This window comes from Sapajus apella, unplaced genomic scaffold (genome assembly GCF_009761245.1).
Source record: "Sapajus apella isolate SASKATOON/1434 unplaced genomic scaffold, GSC_monkey_1.0 scaffold144, whole genome shotgun sequence".
NCBI classification, from domain to species: Eukaryota; Metazoa; Chordata; class Mammalia; order Primates; family Cebidae; genus Sapajus; species Sapajus apella.
This window is the reverse complement of record NW_022437084.1, coordinates 976,964-987,626: the sequence shown is the minus strand read 5'-3', so window position 1 is coordinate 987,626 and position 10,663 is coordinate 976,964. Positions and strand designations below refer to the sequence as shown.

At 41.6% G+C, this 10,663-nt stretch overlaps 1 non-coding gene across 1 annotated transcript; it reads left to right on the top strand.

Annotated features, from left to right (window-relative positions):
• Positions 1 to 10,030: 10,030 nt before the first annotated feature.
• LOC116540861 lies at positions 10,031 to 10,135 on the top strand. Its single transcript, XR_004264613.1, has one exon. It is a non-coding gene; the product is annotated as a small nucleolar RNA U13 (small nucleolar RNA).
• Positions 10,136 to 10,663: the final 528 nt, after the last annotated feature.

The window sequence follows — 10,663 nt, the reverse complement described above, 5'->3', positions numbered from 1 at the left end:
GCTGAGGCCCCATCTTGCTTTTGTTGCCCAAGGCAATGCCTATGTGACATAGCTAAATTTCTTTATTTTGTTTTGTTGTTTTTGTTTTGAGACAAGGTCTCACTCTGTTGTCTAGGCTGGAGTATAATGGTACAAACATAGCTCACTATAGCCTCGACCTCCTGGGCCCAAGTGATTCTTCCACCTCGGCCTCCCAGGCAGGTGGGACCACAGGTGCATGCCACCACACTTGGCTAATTTATTCAAATTTTGTGTAGAGATGGGGTCTTGCCATGTTGCCCGGGCTGGTCCAAACTCCTGGCCTCAAGCAGTCCTCCCACCTCGGCCTCCCAAAATGCTGAGATTTTAGGTATGAGCCACTGTGTGAAGCCCATAGCCAAATCTTCACTCAGCTTTAATTCTGCTTATTTTTAGGAAACAGATGTCTTTGGTCTGAGGTTCCTTCTTAAGCAAATTACTCGACCTCTGAAGAAACTCTAGCTTCATTATGTTCCAGTTTTATGCTAAATGGCACGCCCACTGCTAACCATGACAGTTAACCATCACCATGACAACGACCTAAAGAGACCAAAAAAGAGGTGGTCCCTTGATTCCAAGAAAGTCTTCATCCCTTCCCAAGACAAAACACGAACATTCCTCCCCTTGCCCTTAAAGTCCAGCCCCTTCATGAAAGATACCCTATATCTGTAACTTCCCAGTTCTCAGCAACTGAGAAGTTGGTTCGTAAGCCCAGCTCCCATTTCCCCAATCCTGCAGCTGTTGAGTGTAGCCTGCACTGCTTCATACTCACTGTCAGTTTCACATATTGGCTTCATGACTCGGAACAGGAGACAGTCCGCTTTCTAGGGTAACCAGGACCCACAATAACAAGATGGGCCTAGGAAGGAAAAGCCCTGAGCACTTCCAGGCCTCAGCACCTGGGCTGCTGATTTGGGAAATAATTTCTTTAAATTATCAAATGTTCTGGCCAGGCGCGGTGGCTCACGCCTGTACTTCCAGCACTTTGGAGGCCGAGGTGGGTGGATCTCTTGAGGTCAGGAGTTTGAGACCAGTCTGACCAACATGGTGAAACCCTGCCTCTACTAAAAATACAAAAATTAGCCAGGCGTGGTGGTGCGTGCCTGGAGCCCCAGCTACACCTGGAGGCTGAGGCAGGATGATCGCCTGAACCTGGGAGGTGCAGGTTGCAGTCAGCCGAGATCATGCCACTGCACTCCAGCCTGGCGACAGAGTGAGGCTCCATTTCAAAAAATAAAATAAAAATTTTAAAAGATTATCAAATGTCCTAATTCATCAGGATGGTATAGCTCACCATTATTTGGGACTTCAATTCCTCTCAACAACATTCTCTAGCTTTCAGTGTAGAGGTCTTGGAACCATTAAAGATACCGTATCTTAAATTAAATTTTCTGATAGTTGCTACCAGACATATAGAAATGATTTCTGTGTGCTGACTTTGGATGCAGCTTCTCTGCTAAATTCTCATAGTAATATCGAATTAGAAGATAGTTTGGATTTTCGGGGTACGTTACCTTGTCATTGAAAACCATGATGTTTTATTTCTTCCTTCCCAATCACCGTGCCTTATTCTTCCTGCTTCATTGCACCTTCTAGGAGTTTTATTATGTTGCACGAAAGTGGTAATAATAGACATCCCTGTTTTTGTTGACCTTAGGGAAAAAGTCTTTCATTTTCACTATTCAGCATAACTGGAAGTCCATGCAACATAAATACAGTAACTTCAGTGCCATTTACCAATAAAACTCTAGTTCATAGTTGTATTCATGAAATGTATATACAGTGTTTAATTTTTTTTTTTTTTTAAAGAAACAGTCTCGCTCTGTTGCCCAGGCTGCAATGCAGTGGCATAATCACAGCTCGCTGCAGCCTGGACTCAAGCGATCCTCCTGCCTGAGCTTCCCAAAGTGATGGAATTACAGGTGTGAGCCACCACGGTACTCAGCCGTTTAAAAAATATTTTTAATTCATGGGTCGCAGTTTAAAATGTGGAGCTCTCTCCCAGTAATCTGAATGCCTAACTTGACATACCTATCTTGCATGCCCTCCGGACAGCAATCAGCCTGAGGAAGCAGGAGCTGCCCCTCGTAACTATGCTGCATTCCCCACCAAGTGCTAGGGTCTCCCCTGTGCTGAGGCCAAAACAAGTGTACTGACAAAGCTTTGTCAACATCTTACCCCATTGTTTATCTTTTTGTTGTTGTTGTCATTTGAGGTCTTGCTCTGTCCCCCAGGCTGGAGTGCGATGGCACGATCATAGCTCACTGCAGCCTCCCACTCCTGGGTTCAAGCGATCCTCCCCCCTCAGCCTCTTGAGTAGTAAGGACCACTGGTATGTGCCACCATGCCCAGTTAATTTTTTTTTTGTAGAAGTGGGGCCTCACTGTATTGCCCAGGTGGGTCTCAAACTCCTGGGCCCAACTGATCCTCCACCTCAGCCTCCTAAAGCCCTGGGATTACAGGTGTGAGCCACCATAATCACTACAGGGTGAGCCAGGATTAATCAATCCTGTAATCCATTACAGGATTACAGGTGTGAGCCACCAAACCATTGCAGGGTAAACCCACCCCCATTGTTTACCCCAGGCCTACTGATTTACTATAACTGCCCTTCTCTTGTAGAGACTTGATTGTGTAACTCCTGGGACAATAGATGCACTGAGTCATTAAATAAAAATTCCTCTAGCTGAAATCTCTTGAACCTGGGAGGCGGAGGTTGCAGTGAGCCGAGATCGTGCCATTGCACTCCAGCCTGGGCCACAGAGCGAGACCCTGTCTCAAAATATATATATATATATATATATATATGTATTCCTCTAGCCAGACTGGGTGCTGTGGCTCAAGCTTGTACTCCCAGCACTTTGAGAGGCTGAGGCTGCAGGATCGTTTGAGCCTAGAAATTCAAGACCAGCCTTGGCAATATAGTGAGACCCCCCTGTCTCAAGAAAAAAACAACTCCTCTAACCACGTGTTTCCTCTTAACTTGGTTTCTCACGTGGATCCCGCTCCAGCGGAGTCGGGGAGCCAATTGTTGTCCAATTGTGCCCCCTGCTGGACAAGGTTCGCTTGTTCAGCGGTAACTCATGGAGAGAGTGAGAGTCCCAGTGGAGATGCTCCTTCTGCCAACAGTTTTTTGACAAATAATAAAGTAGAAAAACAACATAGCATAAAAATAATTGACAAAAGTATTTTAATTAATTGTATGAAACAAAAAAGGTGGTAGATTAGCAGCTTCCCACTTGTAAGAAAATTAAACTTTCTGATAAAATTATAATAAGCAATGCCAAGAGGACAGAATAAAAACAAAGTGAGAAAAATCTAGCAGAAATAATTAAGGAGAAAATGATGAGAATGAAAAAATAAAATTGAATTAGAGGCCTGAGATATAATACTTGGCACACGGAAAACAAAAGTCAGTGGTTCAGAGTCCAGGTTCAGGAAAATCACACAGGATGAAGGGGAAAGGACCAAAGAATGAAGTAACGAAGAGGAAAGTTCTTCGAAGTAACGCAGATTATCAGGAGAATTCTTCATTTAACTTCTTGCTAATAACTTGGACACTTGGGATAAATTGATGATTTTTCAGGAACATGTAAATTACAAAAATATTCTCGACGAGAGACATCCTAAATCGGTTGGCAACTTTGATACACGCAGACAGAATCATATTAAATGATTTCAAACTATCAACACACAATTCTGATACAACGTAAATGAAAGCGAAAAATAAAGAGCTTCACAATTTGTGCAGAGCCAGCATCACATAACATAGAAACCTAGCAAGGTAATACAGAGAAGGAAAAGTATATAGACAAATCTCCCTATGAATATTGGCAGGAAAATTCCAAATATTTGGAATTTAGAGATAGAAACCGAGTGTGAGGGCACAACTTATAGTTCCGCCTATTCAGGAGGCTAAGGCGAGAGCATCGCTTCAGCCCAGCAGTTGTAGGCTGCAGTGAGCTATGCTGGGGCCACTGCACTCCAGCCTGGGTGACACAGCAGGACCACATGTCCTTCTGAGGTCTTGGAAGCTGAAACACACACACACACACACACACACACACACACACACACTCATATTTCTTTAAAAATAAGAAAGAAATCTTTATTTTTACATAATTATTTTTACAAACCATTACATAATGGCAAAAGGATCAAAGTAACAACAGGATTCAATGATCATAAATATATATGCACCTAATATAGGTGCACCCAGATACATAAGACAAGCTCTTAATGACTTATAAAGAGACTAAGACTCCCACACAATAATAATGGGAGACTTCAACATTAATATTAGATAGATCAATGAGACAGAAAATTAACAAGGATATCCAGGACTTGAACTCAGATCCAGAACAAGTAAACTAATAAACATTTATAGAACTCTCCAGTTTAAACACACAAAATACACACTCTTATCAGTACCACATCACACCTACTCACAGGTTTAAATGAAATATTGGTTGGCTGCTCGTTTGTTATTTTCTTCCCTCATTTTTATTTTTTATTTTTTTTCCTGTTTCCATCATTAAGCATAAAAGAGGTTTTCAATACCCATTTTTAGACTGCATTCTACCCCGGGCAATAAGGCAACACTTCCGTTCTCTCTCCCTCTTCCTCTTTCTTCCTCTCCTTCATTTTTTTAATTCTTTTTCTTTCTTTCTCTTTCTTTCAAAAAAGAAGGAAAGAAAGACGCTATGATCAAATGGATATTATCTATGAATAATGATATGATTACATACTAGAAAATCTATTAAAATAAATGATATATAGATTAAAAGAGACTATGATATTTTATCAGATGCTGAAAGGGCATCTCGTAAAATATAGATACCTTTTCCCAAAAAATTCCCTTATATAGGATTATTTGCCTAATCTAGGATTATATTTACCTACCTGACTACCTAACCAATAAAGCTAAAAGCAAGCTAAATGCTTCTCTGTAAAACATTACATTGCCCCCCACCCGAGGACATAGTCCTAGGATCACTTCTCTTTGCCATCTTCACTCATTCCCAAAGCAATCTCATCCAGTCCAAAGGCTTTAAATACTATCAAATACTGATAGGTACCAAATATACATCTTCGTGCTAGTCTTCAGTTTGGAGCTGCAGATTCATACATTTAATTGCCTGTTTGGATATGTCCTCTGTGTCTCGAATTTATCATGTCCAAGCCTTACTCTAGACGCCCACTCCAAGCCTGCTCTTCCCACATTCTTCCTCATCTTCATAAATGTTAACTCCATTTTCTAGCTGCTCAGGCCAAGGATCTTGGAGTCTTCCTTATCACCCCTCCTTCTTTTACACCCCACATCCAGTCAGAAATCCTCTCAGTTCTACATTCAAAATATATCCAGAGGATGGGCACAGTGGCTTATGCCTGTAATGCCAGCATTTTGGGAAGCCAAAGTAGGTGGATCACTTGAGGCCAGAGTTCGAGACCAGCCTAAACAACATGGTAAGACTCCATCTCGGGCCGGGCGCGGTGGCTCAAGCCTGTAATCCCAGCACTTTGGGAGGCCGAGGCGGGTGGATCACGAGGTCAAGAGATCGAGACCATCCTGGTCAACATGGTGAAACCCCGTCTCTACTAAAAATACAAAAAATTAGCTGGGCATGGTGGCACGTGCCTGCAATCCCAGCTACTCAGGAGGCTGAGGCAGGAGAATTGCCTGAACCCGGGAGGCGGAGGTTGCGGTGAGCCGAGATCGCGCCATTGCACTCCAGCCTGGGTAACAAGAGCGAAACTCCGTCAAAAAAAAAAAAAAAAAAAAGACTCCATCTCAAAAAATATATATATACACACACGTATATTTATATATATAATCCAAATATATATATATATATTCAAAACTACTTCTCTTCCTCCACCTATTCTCCTCTTCTGCCTCCTCATTCTTCTTTTTTCTCTTTTTTCTTTCTTTTTCTTTTGAAATGGAGTCTTGTTCTGTTGCCCAGGCTGGAATGCAGTGGCACGATCTCGGCTAACTACAACCTCTGCCTCCCGGGTTCAAGCAATTCTCCTGCCTCAGTCTCCTGAGTAGCTGGGATTACAGGCATGCGTCACCACGCCCAGCTAATTTTGTATTTTTAGTAGAGACAGGGTTTCACCATGTTGGCCAGGCTAGTCTTGAACTCCTGACTTCATGATCCACCCACCGTAATCTCTCAAAGTGCTGGGATTACAGGCATGAGCCACCGTGTCCGGCCACATTCTTCTTTTCTTCTTCTCCTCCTCCACTCTCCTCCTCCCCTTTTTTCTTTTTGTCCTTCTTCTCCTTCTCCTGTTTCTTCAATTCATCCTCTTCCTCTTCTTCTTTCCCCTCCTCTTCCTTTGTCTTCCTCACTACTTCTTTTCCTTTTCTGATCAGTAGAGCCCTGAAGTCAACAGGTATGGCAGAGAAGACAGAGCTGTGCAGAGGTGATGTGAAATGGGGAGCTCCAAGCAGAGTGAGGAGGGTGTCCATCCAGGGATGTCAGAGGGGAGCGTCAGAACCTGAAGAAGGAGGGCGCTTTTGCACACAGGGATGGGCCCTCATAGGTGTAAGAGCTTGAGCTGCGCGAGTGGAGTTCTTTGCCAGAGGGCATCCCAGCAGTGGGAAGCAGGACCAAGCAGGATGAGGAGCCGGTCATGCTGGAGAGGAGCAGTGGCTGAGACGAGGGACTTGTTACACTCAGGGGATTGATTGAACAAATGAGGAAATATATTATGATTAATGGGAAATGGGATGTTTCCCATCAGAGAAGGGACTTACACATACGGGAAGGCAGAAAACGACAAAGACCCATGTAGTACTGGATTGCAACTGGAGGCAAAGGAGTGAATTCATGGATTTCAATGTTTCATGAGTGAACTAACACATGAATGCAAATGAGAGACCGCTTCCAACAAAGTCAGGATCAAGACAATGGCACCCAACTATCACAGTGATTATTTAACATTCTAACAGTGGGGTTCTTGGTTGCAAAGGAAACCAATTTGGGTTAACTTAGGCAACAAAAAGGAATTCATTCATAGGACCTTGGACAGCTGACAGATTGGATGAAAAGACTAAAGTACCAAGTTCAGAAAGTGGGTCAGAACCCAAGGAATCAATGAAAGAAGAACCATGTCCAAGTTTCCCTAGGGACAGCCTAGTTCAGTGGCATCAAAATGAGCACTGAACCCTTCTTTATGTCTTTATAAAGTCTCAGTGTAAGTTTAGTCAGATACCTGCATGCTAGCCACTAGGTTTCCAGGAAAGCATGTATCTAGCTTTTAGGTCCTTAGTGGTGAGAACCTCCTATCATGACTCACACAGTGATGGAACCCCCTAATAGAGAAATGTAATTCAGCTGCGCACTGCAAACAATGCTCCGAGGGTGCTAGCCAAATGCAATTACAAAAAAGAGCCATAAAAACGGTATTAACACTGGAAGGGATATATCTTAATTACTGCAATTACCATGATTATATATCTGGGAAATTCAAAATTAACTGGGAAAAGAATTAAGGCAAGGAAGGGAGGGAGGGAAAGGAAGGAAGCGAAGGAGGGAGTGAGGGAGGGAGGGAGGAAGGAGAGAGAGAAAGAAAGAGGGAGGGAAGGAGGAAGGGTGGGAGAGAGAGTGAACAAAAGAAAAAGAAGGAAAGAAGGAAGGAAGGAAGGAAGAGAAAGAAAGAAAGAAAGAGAAAGAAAGAAAGAGAGAGAGAGAAAGAAAGAAAGAAAGAAAGGAAGAAAGAGAAAAGGCAAACAGACAATGTGGCTGTGATGGTAACTTTCTCAGCCAAGACAAGAAACCCAAAAGCTGTGGAGAAAAACAGTGGTCATAAGTGACTATGTGGATATAAAAAACTTCTGTGTGGTAAAATATACCAAAAACAAATCAGTGGACAAGGGGTCCGGGATGGTAAATTTTTCAATACATGTGGCAGATAAAAGTCAAGATCTACATTCCAGCAAGAAGTCTTACAAATTGAATTTTTTTTTAAAGACAAACATTCCAATAGAAAATGAGCAAAGAATGTAATTAGAGAATTCACAGAAAAGCAAATCCAAAAAGCCAAACATGAAACAACTGCTCAAATTAACCAGCAGTTTGAAAAGTTCTTATCTGAGTCAAAATAAAATGTCACCTTACACCTATGAACTGGAAAAATTGTAACACCCTTAAGCTGGCATGGGTGTGAGGAAATGTGACCACCTTTAAGCTGGTGTGAGTGTGAGGAAAGGGATGCCCTTACCTGTAGAAGCAATCTGGCATTGTCCATTAGCTGTACTCACACACATTCACTTCACCTCAAAATCCCCCTCCTGAGAAGCCCCATTGAAACAAAAGCAGCAGTACAGAAGGTAAACACACAAGGAGGTTAATTGTTGCAATATTCATGGTGGCAAAACTGGAAATAAAGTTAATGCCTATCGATCTGATAATGGCTGAGTAACTTTGGTTTGCCAACACCACTGAGTACAGGATAAAAGTTTAAAAATCACACAAATTGAACAAAGAAGCAGCTAGGCAAAATCAATTTCCCTTAAGCCAGACATGAAAGGGATTTGCAAAAAATGTAAAACAACGTCAGTCTTTACATTGATTTTTGTTTTTGATAATGTAGGTATTTTTCATGAAATATATTAATTGTGTTAACAATGAACATATCACATGCACGGGGCCAGGTGTGGTGGTTCATGCCTGTAATTCCAGCACTTTGGGAGGCTGAGGTGGGCAGACTTCTTGGGCTCAGGAGTTGAAGACAGGCCTGGGCAACATAGTGAAACCCCATCTCCACAAAAAGTAAAAAAACGTAGCCAGGTGTAATGGCACACACCTGATGTCCCAGCTACTAGGGAGGCTGAGGTAGGAAAACCACTTGAGCCCAGGAGGTAGGGCTTGCAATGAGCCAAGATCTTGCCACTGTACTCCAGCCTAGGCGACAGGGTGAGACTCTGTCTCAATATATATATATATGGGTTTATCATTGCCATTTAAAATAAATGATATTTTGAAAATAATTCTCATTGAATAAGGACTATAAGGGAACTATAAATGTAATTAGAAGAAAATTAGACAACTCAATAGAAAAATTCACCAATGATCTGAGTTGATATCTTAGTCAATTCAGGCTGCTGTAAGAAAGTAGCACAAATAAACAAAATACCACTTCGAGAGATTCATTTCTCACAATTCTGGAGGGTGGGAAGTCCAAGATCAAGGCACTGGCAGAGCAGGTGTCTGGTGAGGGCCCACTTCCTGCTTTGTAGAAATGAGGACTTTTGGCTGTGTCCTCACCTGCTGAAGGGGAACTCTGGGGCCTTTTTCATACGGGCACCAATCCCATTCATGAGGGCTTTGCTCTCATTACCTCATCACCTCCCAAAGGCCTTATCTCAGAATATCATCACATTGGTGATTCAATCTCAACATATGAGTATAGACAGACACACACATTCATAGCAGTAAACTTCACAAAAAGAAAATCCAAATGACCATGAATTATATAAAAGAATTCTGAATAAATTATTATTTTAAAAATGTATGGTGAAATTAGCAGTATTGCGCCAATATTAATTTCCTGGCTTTGAACATTATGCTGTGGTTATGTAAGAGAATAACATTAGGAGAGTTCAGTGAAGGATTTGCAGGAATTCTCTGTACCGTTTTCACAACTTTTCAAAACACTAAAATTAGCTCAGCATAAACAGTTAAAAATGTGGAGGAGTCAAATTTTAACATTTTACATTAGAATATGAGAACAATGATTTCTCGGTACTTTTAGCTGTTGATTTTTTCTCTTTTCACCTTACTGCACAGTTCTGGTACTAAATAGATGCTCACTTTGCCGGCAAAAGTTCCTGTGTTAGTGATATTGCCAAGTTATTAAAGCTTCCTTCCTCACGAATAGAAACTAACACAAAGAAAGGATTACTTCCTCTTTGAGAAGCTTTGGTCAAAGTTGATGATGCAATTTAATTAAAACAATACCACAAACTGCATATTCATTTACTGCTTGAAAAGCTACTTTCTAGATCCTTTTGTAGTTCGTTAAGTGCGAGGACTGGGTTTTCAGGCTCATGTATAAGATGTGCCTCCCTCATTCCTTGTTACAACATGGGCACATTACTCATCAGAACAGGAAAAAAAAAAGCGAGTTTCTGAATAGTTTCAGAAGTAGATGTTAACATTCATTTTAAGGTAGTCATATAGGTCAAAAAATGAAACATACACAATATTTCAGAATCTCCTGCACATGGCTTCCCCAGTAACAACCCATGCCTCCCTCCAAAGTCAACAGCGTTCTAACTTTTTTTAAATTTTGCCCTCACTTTTCTTTTTATGGCTATTAGTTATATAGTTTTCCTTTATCTATTTTTAAGATTACATATTTACATGTATGGAACAAGATTCTATGTGTTCACTTGATTTTGCAAATTTTTATAATGTCACATTATGGATGAGCGTATTCTATGTACTCATGTAGCTGTATTTCATTTTCATCTTTTTCATTGCTGAATAGTATTCCATTATGTGAATATACCACGCTTCATTGATCCACTTGCCTTATAAGCGGGAGCTAAATGATGAGAACACATAGAGAGGAACAACACACACTGGGGCCTATTGGAGGGTGGAGGGTGGGAGGAGGGAGAGGATCAGGAAAA